This window comes from Enhydra lutris, unplaced genomic scaffold, assembly GCF_002288905.1.
Source record: "Enhydra lutris kenyoni isolate GAN:26980312 unplaced genomic scaffold, ASM228890v2 scaffoldscaffold2, whole genome shotgun sequence".
Classification (NCBI taxonomy): Eukaryota; Metazoa; Chordata; class Mammalia; order Carnivora; family Mustelidae; genus Enhydra; species Enhydra lutris.
Window position 1 is genome coordinate 20554616 of NW_019154086.1, and position 15883 is coordinate 20570498.

Below are 15883 nucleotides of genomic sequence, written 5' to 3' on the forward strand. Positions count from 1 at the left end.
GGCTGGCTGCCGGCTGCTGGCGCCCGCCGCCCAGAGAGGGGGAAGGCTGGCGAGAACCTGGGACCCCGGCGGCCCCGTGGGCCCGGCGGGCCTTGTTGGCTCCTCCTTTCTCCTTTTCACTCCTTTTGTTGCGGGAACTGGAAATCTCTGGGACCAGAAGGAAACTGAGAAGTGGTTCAGAGAGCAGGAGGGCTGGAAAGTCTCCTTGGTTCTGAAACTCGACTGAGCATCTGAATCACCTGGGAAGTTAGTAAGATACAGATTCCCGGGCCCCACCCCGCTTTGGGTCGGTACGTTCGAGGTGGGGCTCTTCACAGTGAGTTTTACTAAGATCTACGGAATTCCGGACGTCTCTGTGGCAATTCCTATCTTTTCAACGAGTTCTAACCACCGAGACTTGACCCGTGTGTCAATTCTTTTAAACCCACTTAAGAGAGGGAAAACTACTGAGGGGCAGAGTTTTGAACTGATTTATCGAAGTCCCCACAGTTGGTAGACGGGCGGAGCCGGGACCTAAACCAATTTTCTTTTCCATACGAAGTACGGGGTAGGACGGCTCATCTTAAAGTTTGGATTCTCCATTCCATTTTCTACCTTGTTTCTCAAAAGTCACCTTTAGAATCCGAGAGTCGGAACCTAGGGAAGTACAAGCAACTAGTAAGATAAATGGGAGAAAGACTCTAAGAAGTTGGGACTGAAGAAGACTGCAGTCTACTTGAAGTCTGGTGAATTACTCATACTACTCCAGCTATTATTATTTTAGAGATTCTCAGGCTTACAACTTAATTTCATAATATACTGCATGAATGTTTATTTCTAGCTGTCTTCTGGATATTTCCACTGAATATCCAATTAAAAGTCACTATTTCCCCCACAAAACCTGCCCCTTTGGCTGTATTTTAAATCTCTGATAGTTTTATCACTGTTCACGCAGTTACTCATATTAGGAACCTTGGAGGTATTCCAACCATGCTTTGCTAATCGGTTACCAATTCAATTGATTCTACAGCTGAGATGTTTGGAATTCTTTCCTTCCTCATCATTCCTACTGCCATTTCTTTCTCAGGTCTTCAGCATTACTAACCTAGACTATTGTTGCAAAAGCCTCCTGATCATTTGCCTCAACTCTACCCTCTCTACTACACTCCAGCGGTCTTCCACTCCCCCACCCTATGGCTCCCCATTGTGTACAGCATTCATGATAGCTAATGTTCACACATTTAAGCCAAATTTACAGCTCAAACACTCTCCCCAGCACTCCATTTATATATTTGGTGGTAGTAGGGAGTTTCTCCTAGGCATTTCTTGCTCTGATTTCCTTTTGAATTTACAATCTCACTCCTGTCATTTGACTGTTCTTTCTTTCCCAAAGGAGGAGCATTGCCTCTTTTTTTCTGTCTTTTGCCAAAGCAAAACTTTTCTTTGCCCCTAAAGTCTGTCACTTCTCCCTAGGGCTCCCTCTGAAAGTTAGATTTCTCTTGATTCATAGAATAGAGGAATTGAGTTCTTCCCTCTTTACTGGATTCCTTTGGGCATATAGATTAAAAGACTCATTACCATGCTCTATTAAACAAAGGGCTCTCCACTTTGCATCCTGTCTCAGGAGCACTGATGAATAGATGGGGGTTTGAAAAATTCAGTTTCTTGGGTTCTACCATCTCAGTAATTGGAAGGGAATAGTATATAGTAGTATTCTCATTGATCAGACTTAAATAAACTGGAAACTGGTACATTCAGATTTTTGTTTTAAATAGCACTTTCTTTGGGTCCATTGTATATGTTAAACATATATGTATGACTAAATCAAAAAGAAAGAAATTATAGAGAAGTATAGCAAAATAAATGAACAGGCCTTTTGAGGGCATGGTTTTTATAAGAGCATTTAAAAATATGTAGTTAATAATGTCAGTGACTTAAAGTTGTTATTACAAAGAAAATAAATTTAATATAAATATATTTAATATAAAACAAAATACAATGAGCCCCATTTTATTTGAAAATTGACTTAATATTTATTTTTTTGGAAAAGCTATATGCACCTCTATGTTTATTGCAGCATTACTTGCAATAGCCAAATTATTATTATTTTTTACATATATTATTTGTTTCAGAGGTACATGTCTGTGAATCATCAGTCTTACACAATTCAGAGCACTCACCATAGCACATACCCTCTCCAATGTCCATCACCCAGCCACCCTATCCCTTCCACCCTCCTCCCCTCCGGCAACTCTCAGTTTGTTTTCTGAGATTAAGAGTCTCTTATGGTTTGTCTCCCTCCCCTGTCCCATCTTATTTCATTTTTTCCTCCCTTTCCCCAATGACCCCCCGCCCTGCCTCTCAAATTTAATATTTATTTTTTTAAAGATTTTATTTATTTATTTGACACAGAGACTAAGTAAGAGAGAGAACACAAGTAGAGAGAGCACCAGAGGCAGGAGGAGAAGCAGACTCCCCATGGAGCAGGGAGCCCAATGTGGGGACTCAATCCCAGGACCCTGGGATCATGACCTGAGCTGAAGGCAGATGCTCATCCTACTGAGCCACTCAGGCACCCCGATGTAATATTTAAAATAAGTTGATTCTGTAGACTTCTAGCATAAATAAAAAATGGCATAAGTAAGACATTGAGCATATATTATTGAAAAACAAGCACAGATATTTTGTTTTGAAAAAGTGCTATATATATATATCCACTATTTTAAAAAAAATGTATATTTTTATGTTTAATATTTAAAAATCACTTTGTTGGGGCACCTGGGTGGCTCAGTTGATTAAGGGTCTGAATCTGGGTTTTGGCTCCATTCCTGATCTCAGGGTCATGAGATTGAGCCCCCCATTAGTCTAAACCCTCAACATAGAGTCGGCTTGTCCCTTTCCCTATCCCTCTGCTCCTCCCAACATCCGTGCTCTCTCTCTCAAATAAATAAAAATCTTAATAATATATAAAAAATAAAGTAAGAATCACTTTGTCTTTTTAACTGAAATGGTAATTTTTTTTGTCATTTCAAGGACAAATATTAGCAATACCAATCTCATTCCAATAACGGATACTCACGATTTCCTTTACCCTATTAATCAGGGTTCAGTGTGTAAAAGAGGAACTAATATAGGTATTTTAATAAGAAAGGAACTTAATTATCGTAATTAGATGTTTCCAAAGTTCTTGAAAGATTGGAGGAGCAGATTCAAGTCTGAGGCTGCCTGAATGACTGCCAGAACCCTGCAGCATAGACCAGTGAGGGAAATCTCTACCCTTGGGGAGACAGGAATCTAGAATTAGGAGCACTGAGTTCAAGAAACTCCTAGGATAACTGTGACCCAGCCGCTAGGAAGCCAGAATCAGAAGCTGTTGCCCACACTGTCACAACTGCCTCTTAACTCCCACACTGAAGAATGCACACTGGAGCAAAAATGTGGAAAAGCCCTGTGTCTCCATGATCTTGCTTGCCAGGAGCACCAGGAAGATGGCCTCCCCATTACTTTGGTCCTGATACCCTGCCAGTGCATCGAATTAGAACCCGAACTCTAACTGTAAAGGAGTCAGGAAAGGAACACTTTAGCTTTCCATCTTCTGCTGTGTGCTAGTTGACCACATCCAAGCATCACCTTCTTCCTTAGAATCACCTAGTACATGTCTACCTTTCCTCCTTCATCTTTGATACTGTGAGACAATTGTGGGGTGGTGGAGTACAATGACCAGGAAAGAAATCTTGAGACGTTTTAGGGTGCAACTTAGTAAATTTAGTTAAACCGCAAGGAGACAACACCCATGGGCAGAAAGGGCTGCACTTTTGCTGTATGAAGCTGATGGTTACATGTTTAGTGCTCAAGGGGGGAGGGAACATGCAGGAAAATTAGATCATAAATGTCTTCTTTGAATTTCTATTCATGAAACTACTTTTGCAAGATTTCTCTGGTACTTATCATTCAGTTTAATTTTGGCTATCGATATGATGTACAGGCAGTCATGAGACCTGTTAAGAACGTAGCCACCAACATGTATTTGATCCTTATCAAAACTATGCTGGCTATAGGTCAGCCTTCTGGGTGAAAAGTAAACATTTTTCTGCTCTTACCAAGACTACATTTCTCCTCCTACTCTCCCATCCTGCCAAGTGCACTTTCACACTCACATGTTTCCCATTTACCATATCCTTCAAGGGCCAGTTAACACATCACCTTCACAGTGAAACCATCCCTGAATTCTTTCTTCAGCAGACTCAACTGTGTCTTTCTCTGGCCCTTATAACATTTTGTGGACTCACTGCTATAGTATACAAATTTACATTATAATTTGTTATTTTTCTTTCTACCAAACTGAAACATTCAGACTGTTCTCAATGTCTAGTCCAGTGTCTGGTTCAGAGTGAATAGATGTCAATGGAGTAGGTGACAAATAATGAGACTGACAGGTTATTATTCTCTGGAGCTTTAAAAAATAAGAAGAATATTCTTATAAGGCACACAAAATTATGTTGGGGACTCTTCATTATATCCCAAGGCTTCTATTATCTCTATAGTCCTCTTGATATTTAAAAGGAAATCAGTTTAATAAGAAGCTCCCCTAGTTCAGGTTGAGGAGGCACTTTCCCATGCAAGAAGAGAGAAATCTATCAGCCATTTTGCCTTGTTTCCTGTGAGTATAGTCTCATCTGAGAAAAGAGACATGTGAGAATCTACCCTCTCAACCTAACTTCAACCCAGCAATCTGAGAGGAAATACAGGGTTTGGCAAAGCTAAATGCCTCAGATTGAAGCCTTTTGGACATGAAAAGACAGCTAAACCTCAGAGATTATTAGTATACTTAAAACTTGTTTTTTGTGCAAACCCAACATCTATGAAGATGGGAAGAGAGGAGAGGATTGGCAATGAAGAACAGAGGTCCTGCTGGCACAGAATTCATGGAATGGAAGTGAGGCAGGCCAAGAAAACCAGGGCTTCTAGACCAGGAGGGCCTGGACATTGTGAGAAAAATCCTAACCTTTTCCTTCCTTATGCTGGCCTCAGATAATTTTCTGACAACTCTTGTGCTTGACTAGCAGTTCAATAATGCTGATTTCTCTGAAATAAAAAGAACAATAGGCCAAGTAAATCTTATAGATTGGATATTTTAACTTTGGGTAGTTATCTAAATAACTTGGTGGAGGCTGTGGTAATTATGCATCTACCCCCAAATTAAAGCTACAAACTATTCAATTATTTTTCCTTGTATATCTATGTAAGCAACTATTAAGATATAACATTTTCTATTCCTATGTGACATGTAAGATATTTTGCTTCCCATGGCTCCAATTATTGTTATCTTTCTTTCTGCAGGTTGCTTCTAAGTTATGCAGATTCTCCCCTGCCCCACAAAAGAACTCACTGCATTTGACGTGGTAAGGCAAACAGCAAAGCAGTACTAGGTTATTTTCCTAAGCTATATGTTTAAGGGAAGGGATTTGCGGGGGAGGGTTCTTGATTTTTTTATCTGCCAACTGGAAAACGTTCCTCTTCTATCCAGTTTCCACCGAGGAATTGCTGATCTGAAGGTCAGTTTATTTAGAATTCTATTGTCATAATAAAACACTTCCCAGCAGGGCTGCCTGGGTGGCTCAGAGGGATAAGCCTTTGCCTTCAGCTCAGGTCATGATCTCGGGGTCCTGGGATTGAGTCCCACATCGGGCTCTCTGCTAGGCAGGGAGACTGCTTCCTTCTCTCTCTCTCTCTCTCTCTCTCTGTGATCTCTCTCGGTCAAATAAATAAAATCTTAAAAACAAACAAACAAACAAACAAAAAACACTTCCCAGCAAAGGTCTATTCATATCATTAGAAGGACAGACCTGAGTCACCTAAAAATTTTCACATACAACTGCTATTCTGATATTCAAGTTTTGGTAATAAAATAAATGCTAAAAGCTCAGAGCATGCTTTTAAGAAATGCCTGAATAGCTCCACACCTGACTAATCAAAGGAGAAGGTTGCTTGTCTAGTCTTAAATTCAAGAGTGAAGTTATTTCTTTTAATTAATATGTATATTTTTATTTTATCAAAAAACCGGGGCGCCTGGGTGGCTCAGTGGGTTGAGCCGCTGCCTTCGGCTCGGGTCATGATCTCGGGGTCCTGGGATCGAGCCCCGCATCGGGCTCTCTGCTCGGCAGGGAGCCTGCTTCCTCCTCTCTCTCTGCCTGCCTCTCTGCCTGCTTGTGATCTCTGTCTGTCAAATAAATAAATTTAAAAAAAAAACAAAAAAAAAACAAACCAATGTTGTAATAAGTCAATTTTGCTCAGCCATAGTTTTTTAAATGTATTTAAAACTTTTTTTACTAACCATTTTGAAATACTTTCAGACCTTTGAAAAAGTTACAAAAAAAGAATATGAAGAATTACCATATGCTCTTCATCCAACTTACAAATGTCAACATTTTATGTAACCACAGTACCATTTTTTTTTTCCACAGTACCATTTCAAAGCAGGAAATTAATTTGACAAAATACTACCCAGTAATCCACAGACCTTATTCAGATTTTGTCATGTCCTACTAATGTATCTTTTTTCGCTCAGGATCCAGTCCAAGATTCTGCACTGCATTTAGCTTTCATGGTTCATTAGTTTTTAATCTTTAAAAAAAAAAAAAACCTTCAATTTTTCTTTGTCTTTCATGACTTTGACTCTTTGAAGAGAACTGGTCAGTTAGAATGTTGCTCAGTTTGGGTTTGTCTGATCATTTCCGCATGATTACATTCAGGTTACACATTTTAAGCAAGAATGTCACAGAAGTGACATTGTGCCTCTCAAGGCATCCTGTCAGGAGGAACATAGTTGATGTGTTCCCATCACTAGTGATGCTAATTTTGATGACTTAGTTAAGGTGATATCTGCCAGCTTTCATTTCATCACTGAAAAGTTATAGTCTTCCCTTTGAAATTAATAAGCATTTAATGAGGTGATACTTTGTTGTTGTTATTTTTATTTTTTTATTTTTTAATTTTTTAAAAAAGATTTTATTTATTTATTTGACAGACAGATCACAAGTAGGCAGAGAAGCAGGCAGAGAGAGGGGACGGGAAGCAAGCTCCCCGCTGAGCAGAGAGCCCAACGTGGGGCTGGATCCCAGAAGCCTGGGATCATGACCTTAGCCGAAGGCAGAGGCTTTAACCCACTGAGTCACCCAGGCGCCCCTGTTGTTGTTATTTTTAAAAAAGATTTTATTTATCTATTTGCCAGAGAGAGAGAGAGTGCACAAGTAATGGGAGTGGGAGGCAAAGGGAGAAGCAGGCTCCCCGCTGACAAGGAGCCCAATGCAGGTCAGGACCCTGAGATCATGACCTGAGCCAAAGGCAGACACTTGACCTGAGTGAGGTGATACTTTGAAAGTATATAAATATTTTGCTTTTCGTCATACTTTTGCCTGCTTATTTTAGGGTCCATTAATTATCTCTGCCTGAAATAATTATTACTATTATGTTTGCCAAATAGATATTTTTTATTTCCATCATTCCCTCTACATTTATTAATTGGGATACTACTGTAGGGAATAGTGAATTAGTTATTTAGTTATCAGTTTGGCTTGACTCTCTGGAGACTATCACTTAGGAATGGTTTGAGAATGAGAGATAACACAGTGACCGTTGGGTACTATGTTCTTTATTCCACCCCATAAGAACTACTGCTTTTGTACTATGTGTGCAGTCAGATTGTGGGGAGAGGGTCTGGAAGAGAGCTCATGTGTTTTTGTGGGGAGGACCTAGAGGACATCTCTCATTATGAATCTGTTTGCATACACTCATCTGCATCGAGGGCAGACATCTTTGCAAGAAAAAGACATTGAACTCCAAGAAAGCATATACAACGTGGGTGATGGACTGGCAGGGTCCTCCCAGGAGCCAGAATTTTGGAAGGAATAATGTGGGGCATGAGCGCAATAGGAGCACCTTAGAAGAGAAGAGGGGGCCTGATCAGGGAAGTCAGACCCAGTAACAGAGCTTCAGAGAGGGGGGAGATTTTAGATCATTGGGGTCCTATACTGCCGCTCCTGAGCATCACCCAGAGGGAGTATTCTCCTTCTCACTTTGTAAGACCGACATTTGGACCTCTCACCTCAAAGACAACACTTCAGTTCCAACTCCACCAGACCAGTGACACTAGAGGTAGCTCTAGGCATTGTTGAGTTTTTGTTCCACCAGTATTCAGGGGACAGCCATGGGTGCAGGGGTGATTTTAGTGCTGGCTATCACTTTTATGGAACCATCAGCCCCTGAGGTTGCAATCCTAGTCAAACTCACCAGAATGGCAAGCAATGGACATTACTGACTCATGGATACATGGGAGATCCCCAAGGATGCTAGCAAATTTCCAGAAATAAAAACTCTGTTAAAAACTGGGTCTCTTACAGAGAATTGAGCAAGTGGGAATGAGGTATAATTGATTAATTAATATCAATAGGGCTTCATTGTAACTGTTGTCTTAAGATAATGAGGCACCAAGATCTAGGGTTAAAACAATAACTTGGCCTCGTCTGCTTGGTCTTCAGAGCACACATATGAGCCATTTCCAACCCATGAAATAAGGAGATCTTCATGAAACACTGTCTTCCTGTTGCAAATGAATAATAGTAATTGTGTCATCCTTATTCAGATCTTTTTCTTCTACATAACTTTAATTGTGCTAATCCAAGATCTGAATGATGAACTTCAAAAAATGTATAAGTAACCCAGAAGCAATTATGGCTACTATGCTGCTGAGTGCCCATCTACCAGAAAAATCTAACATGGGTTAAGGCAAGGACAATCATGACTGAAAACCTTTATCTTTCAGTAGCTTGGAAAATTCCAGAGATGAAGTAAAGTATCTGAGGAACAGGTTCCAAAGGAGCATGAGATTGACCATTTTGTGAGCATGCTGGGTGTCTTCTCTTGCTTTTCTAGGTCCATTTTCCATCCTTCCCCATTACTTTGTGATCAGGAGGCTAATCAGTAGTCTCCCTCCCACTCAGGTTTCTGGGTACATTCAGCCAATGGAGAGTGCTGGCAGGAGATTGGAGGGAGGGTAGAGAGGGTCACCTTGCTTAGTCTGCCAGTTCTCGTCCCTGCTGGGAGGCAGTGGTTTTGTTGTGTCCTTGGTTGAAGATCACAGCTCTTGCTAGGTGGCCCTCTCCATTCAGGTCTCTCAGTTGGGGTTCTAGAAACAGTTCTACCCCTTGGCCCTTTAGGTGTAAGCATAAGGTAGATTCCAGCTGCTGCTAGACTGAGGGCACAGGCAAAGAGCTCTCTAGGAAGAGTATCAAGAGTAAGGCAACAATGGACACTGGTGGGCAGACTGGCTTGATGAATGAACACTGGGATCCATCTCTCCTCCTTTTCAGGATGTAGAGAATGAACAGGTTCCTCAAGCAGACATTTTTGCTACTTCCTATAGGGTAAATATTACCAGTGAAAACTCTACTGATATTTTTCATCTATTGCACTAGCAAAAATGAGAAGTTTTGATAAAACTGTTGGCAAGAGTCTGGGGTAATAGGCACTCTTGCATGGCTGGCAACAGTGTAATATTCTATTACATTAAAAAAAAAAGCCAAGTGCAGTATTTTAATGCTTTCATAAAAAGGGGGTAAAAAATATATGTACATGTTTGCTTGTTATGGGAGGCTGATCAGTAGCTGGAAGGCAGGATTGGAGCAGCGGTTTTTCACTGTATACCTTCTTGAGCAACCTGACCTCATGCACTAATTTTTTTTTAACCATAAAATTCAAACTCAGGGGTGCCTGGGTGGCTCAGTTGGTTAAGCATCCAACTCTTGTTTTCGGCTCAGGTCATAATCTCAGAGTCATGAGATCAAGCCCTGCAGTGGGCTCCGTGCTCAGTGGAGAGTCTGCTTGAGATTCTATCTTTCCTTCTCCCTCTGTCCCTTCTTCCCCTGTAGGCACACACTCTCTCTCTAAATAAATAATTAAATATTTTTTAAAATTTCAAATTTAAAAAACAAAAGAAGTAGTAGGAGGAGGAGCAGCAGCAGTAGCAGCAGCACCTTTAGCTGAAGACAGGACACTGCTTTCCTACCCCACTGGAAGTAGCACTGGCCCCCCCAGTACTGGAACTGCAGGAACAGAAGGGCCTCAGGAACAAAAGGGCCCAGGTGTTAAACCCACACCCTGTTTGGTGGCCACATTAGTGATAACTGGATAAGCAAGACCTGGCCTAGACAGGAATCAAAGACAACACTTTGGACCAGGCCTGGCACTAGGTGCTATGAGCAGAGGGGCCAACTGTCCCAAGCTAGAAGAAATGAATAAGACTTGGTTGCATTTCAGTCAGATTGGGAATGGACAAATCTGTTCTGATTGGTAATTTGGAAAAAGCAGACACTGAAGGTGGTGAGTTCCAAAGGCTTGGTGCCCTTGAGTGGATAAACTTCTAGGAGCAGGGTTTTCCCAGGGTGGTTCTCCCCAGTCCCCCCCCCCCCCCCCCCCCCCGCCAACCATGCTTCATTGACGTTCCACTTAAGCAGATGAAGAGGCACAGGCATAAAGGAACCCCAGCCTAGCCCAGATCATGTTGGAAACAACTCATTTCATAAATGCTCTCCACTAATGAGTGTGGGGTTTAAAAATGACTCCAAGCTTGATGGGCCAGAAATAGTACAAGGTGGTGGTTCCTACTCTTTTCACCCAGACTCTGATCATTTAGTCAATGATTTAATCATTTTCCTGTCTCAGCCTGTTTTGATATTAGGATTTCTTTGCTTCAGTTGTTAAGTTCCTTTACCAAACAGCTCATCACTCACAGATCGGTGAAGAGCTATTCTCTGCTTGTAACCTTGAGAATGGGGTGAGGGGAGGCAGGTATTTCGGAAATGACACAACAGAATGTAAAGCCATGAAACAAGAGAGGGAGACTCAGATGAAATTACAACATACATCTGAGAATTGGACTAAAAATTACTAAAAGGCACACACATAGATGTTTTTATTGTTCTGTTTTCCTTTGTTGGTTTTCATGCTTTCAGTTTTCCCAACTTAGCCATGGAAAGTAGTTTTGTTGTTTTGAGTAAACTCTACCCCCAACATGGGGTAAAACTCACAACCACCTCAATTTCCTATAAGATTTTTAGTTTTTAGGGGCACCTGCATGGCTCAATTGGTTAAGTGTCTCCCTTTGGCTCTGGTCATGATCCTAGAGTTCCTCTAGGACAGAGCCCCCACTTCAGGCTCCCTGCTGAGTCTGCCTCTCCCTCAACCCCTTCCCTTCCCCCCGTTCCTTCTCTTTCATTCACTCTATCTTTCTCAAATAAATAAGATATTTTAAAAAAGATTTTCAGTTTTTAGAAAATAAGTAAACAAAACCAGAATCTATCATACTAGTACCACAAAGGTTAGTTTCTGGGCCCTTTCTTCACTAAAATATAAAGCCTATATATACACATATATGTGTGTGTATGTTTGCATAGAAATACAAATAGGTGATCCATAGATCATGGGCTGGTAACTGCTGGGGATCCTAAAGGTCAGTGTCTTCATTTCACAGATTAGAAGATGGAGGTTTAAAAGAAGTAAAAGGAGAAATACAATGAACCAGCTGGAATTCAAACTCAGACCTTCTAGCTCCAAATTAAGGGCTTCTCCACTTGTGAAGTACTCCTTTTAAGGAGGGATTTTCTTTCTTTTTTTTTTTAATATTTTATTTATTTATTTGTCAGAGAGAGAGAGAGAGAGAGAGAGAGAATGCACAAGCAGGCAGAGTCACAGGCAGAGGCGAAGAGAGAAGCAGGCTCCCCGCTGAGCAAAGAGCCAGATGCAGGACTCGATTCCAGGACACCGGGATCATGACCCGAGCCCAAGGCAGCAGCCCAACCAACCTAGCCACTCAGGCGTCCAAGGAGGGATTTTCTGAGGGAGTTTTTAAATACTGTGGTTTCTCAATGGTTTTTGACAAATGCCAATACCTGGTATTCTTTTGGCAGGGACACGGGAACAGAAATGGTGGAGGAGTTACTGTTTATTTCCAGTAGCACATGGGGAAAAAAAAAAGGAGCAGGTTTGGACATTCACTTATTTATCCTTTTACTGAGTACCTACTCAGGCAGGATTGTGTTAGGTTCTGTGAGAAATGAAAGATGGATAAAAATAATAATGTGTAAAGAAACTCGAAAGAATATTTACAGTAAGATCCTAGAGTGATTGGGAGAGGAGTGAGTAAACTTCAAATATACACCAAAATGTTAACCAAGAAGTGGGGGTGGGGGGGGGGGAGTGGAACAGCATGCTGGGGAGGGAGGGGGATAATTAAGGACTACTCTCTCCTACCTCCCGTTTGGGGATGGGGGTTAATTTTAAATTTCTGCATTCTGCATGACTAACATGCATTACTTTTGGAATAAGGACGGAAAGTTATTTTCAGTTTTGAGAATTGACTAAGATATGCTTGGTGAGTTTGTCAGAGCCAGGTGGGCTGTGCACAGGTGTTCTCCAGCCCTAGGCTACAGTGTCTTTAGTGGTCTCAAGTCTCCCCCAAAGCTGTGGCTTCCAGGAAGCACTGACTGGATGTGAGCATGAACAGGGAAGGCATTGTTCCTGTATTCACATGACCCTCTCTTACCCCATCTGCCACCTCTTGGACAGCAGACACTTTGCACTAATTTTCATGGTTACAATACTTGTTCTACCTGTCCATGCTAAATAAGGGCCAAACTGCTGTCATTGGAACAGCTTGGAACAACAGGGACATGCTCATTGGTTACCCAAGGAAGAGATAAATGAGAGTCAAAAACATTTTTAAAATATTTTTTTTAGCTTAGAGAGTGTAATTGATTTTTTTTTTTTGAGAGGTCAGCAGTGTTAAATCTCATACAAGCATTTCAGTTTAGTGAGGGCAACTCCGTCCATTGTATACAGGGAAAAACAAAGCTCTTGAAACAACAGGAAACGTTTAAGCATGCTTTATGTTATCTTGTTCTTGAACTTTGACATTATAGTATTATTAGAAACATTGTGTGTACAGTGAAAGTCTTCTAATTTCAAAAAATGAAACCTGCTGTATGTTTTGCTGTCCTTGGTTAAAATAATTTACTGGTAGTGCTCCTGGCCTTCTTCAGTCCCTCTGTGATCTGAATTCAGCAAGAGGAGTCAGCATTTGGGGACAGAGAGGTACAGCAATTGTATCATAGAGCATCCAGATTGACACACCATCCCAAAACAAGATAATTGAAACAAACTACTATTTTTAAATAAAAGATTTTCATGTTCATAAAAAATGTTTGACTCTTCACAAGAATTCTTGCATTTTATTGTTATTCTTTATCTTAAATTTTTATTTATTTATTTATTTGAGAGAGAACGCACAAGCAGGGGGCAGGGGCAGAGAGGAAGAATCTCAAGCAGGCTCCATGCCCAGCACAGAGTGTTGATATCATGACCTGAGCCAAAATCAAGGGGCAGAATCTTAACTGATTGAGCCACCCAGGCATCCCTCCTTATCCTAAATTTTAAAACATAGCTCTGATTTTGAATTAAATATTTCAGAGATAAGAATCATAAGAAGTAACCCAATGAGACCATTCACTTTGGAAAATTCTCCACAAGGGAAACAATGCTTAGAATGTATTCTGTGAATCTCATTTGCTTAAGTGCTCTTGAATGTAGACAAAAGCTGGTGAATAATGATAGTTTTATGCCTCTGGCATGGGAACATTCATCAGGCCAGAAATAAGGACTTTTGTCATAGGCTCCCAGGACTAAAAAGGCAACAGTCTTTTAAAGATTTGTCCTTTGGGGTGGCTGCTATATCTCTTAGGTACAGCCTACACAATCAGATGTTGGCAGATTCATTCTGATTCTTATGTTGTGACCCTTTATTTTCTTGCTCAGTTAAATGAGTGTTTTAGTGGCAAACCATTGGTGTTAATATAAAGTACTAAGAACCAACAGTTTTAAGAAAAGCCAAGTGTTAAAAGGTTCTAAACCTGTTAGACTACCATAGTAATTCCAGTCTCATGAGACCTGAACCAACCAGCTGATCATCATATAATTTATTAAAACAAAAACAAAACCAAAAACAACAAAACCTAACATAGACAAAATTGCTTTCTGATGTTTGAAGTTATTTCTATTTATTCAGTGTCTGGGGACCTAAATGTGTATCTGTAAAGAAAATATTGCCTTTTTTTCAAGAGAAATCTGCAATTGGAGTCTTTAAAATATCAGCAGAACTGTTTTCAATGATTATTTATCAACTGTACCAATGCTTTTTGTAAACACTTGTAATTTCTGTCATGTAGGTGAAAAAAACACTGCAGCAGGGTTCTGTTATCAAGGCAAAGCACAGCACTGTATTTGACATAACTCCAGCAAATACTGTGCTTTCTTCATAGAACTGGTTGGATTAGTCATATAACGTCCAAAAACACGTTGACAGTTAACCATATCTGCCTAGCCCATAGAGAAAGCATGGAAATTTCAAGTCCCCACAGAACACTTTGCAGTGTTCAGAGAACAGTGGGCATTGCTAGTTTGATTCAAGGCAGCTGGTGGCACAACCTACCTTAGGGAAGAAAAGGGCTTCTGATGTACAACATACACAGAAACTTGGCCTCATAGATTCTGCACAGTGTGTCTGGTTGAATTCATCAAATAACTCTACAACAGTGTGGAATAAAGTCTTAGAAATGCTTAAAACAGTTTGAGGACCCAGATAAGTAGAGAGAAGCAGCAGAATGGTTTGCAGACATGGAAGACTGTTTCAGAGCCACATAATAAATATAGCTCATAGATTCTGCATCTTAATGCGTGTGTGTGTGTGTGTGTGTGTGTGTGTGTGTGTGTGTGAGTGAAGAGGCCTATTTTCTAGAGGGAAGAGGAGATTCTGATCCTGTCTCCCTGGAGATGTTTCCCCAGGACATCAGGACAGTGAGTGGGAGACTGCTTGAGGTAACCAAGATACGAAGATGGAACAATTTAAAAGAAAGAATGGATATCCTACGTTAACAGGAAGTGCTCAGGAAGAAGGTAGGCTGAATTTAGAACGGGTGGGCTGGTGTCCTAAGGAATTTAAAGTCAAGAGGTAGAACAAAGGATGGTGTGTATCAGCCTGTTCCCCAGGACAGGGAGGGACATCCATCCACAGAGTGGGGTCAGTGAGACTTCTGAGTATTGAGATTCTCACAGTGGGCAAAACTCCGTGGTGAGTTTGCTTATCTGGGAAAGGCAAAACTCAGAGTCCTAATTCAGGAGACCGCAGAATGATTTCAGTAGGAGGAAGTGGTGGGAAAAGGGAAGGGGCCATGAGCCAAAGATGGATGACCATCTGCCAGGTGCTATCCCAGTGGCATTCATCTTCCCTGGCAGTGTGAGTAGAGAGAGTAAATCCAAAACATATTCTGTAATGTCCCTTCTCTTCCACCCAGAATACAATAAAAATTTTTTCTTCTTTTTCTATGAGGCTGGTCAGCAATGGACTGTATGGGTGAGTCAGTGTTGTTTTTTTCCTTGGGTGGTTGGAATTAGCTTAAAAGATGGGTGCCTAGTATGGTGGGAAAGGTAATTATCCCACCTCTGTTCTTGCCATGGCCGGTGAGTAGCTAGCCAGTAGACTTGGGTTGCATCTTCTCCCTTGTTCTCCTTCTTGTTCTCCTCCTTGTTTCAGAGCTCACTCTTGAGTACTTTTGGTCTGGTTATAGATGGACTTTGGAGCATTTGTTCGGAGGAGAGTTTTCCCAGGTAATTTTTACTTTAAACAGAATACATTATACATTTTGCTATGCTTGGAGGCCTCTCTCCCTTGACATAAATGCCTGGGACCCTTGTAGCCCACATCCCCCAGGGCCACACATCAGTAGCACAGGTGTGGCTTCAACAGTGATGTTCAGGTACCTAGTGAAGAACCATCTTTGTAAGAATAGTGGGATGG

At 41.1% G+C, this 15883-nt stretch overlaps 1 long non-coding RNA gene across 1 annotated transcript; it reads left to right on the top strand.

The window, feature by feature from the left end:
* Window positions 1–163: 163 nt before the first annotated feature.
* On the top strand, window positions 164–15440 carry LOC111151559. The gene is made up of 3 exons (XR_002640861.1): window positions 164–290; window positions 5320–5381; window positions 14810–15440. It is a non-coding gene; the product is annotated as an uncharacterized LOC111151559 (long non-coding RNA).
* The last annotated feature ends 443 nt before the right edge of the window (window positions 15441–15883 follow it).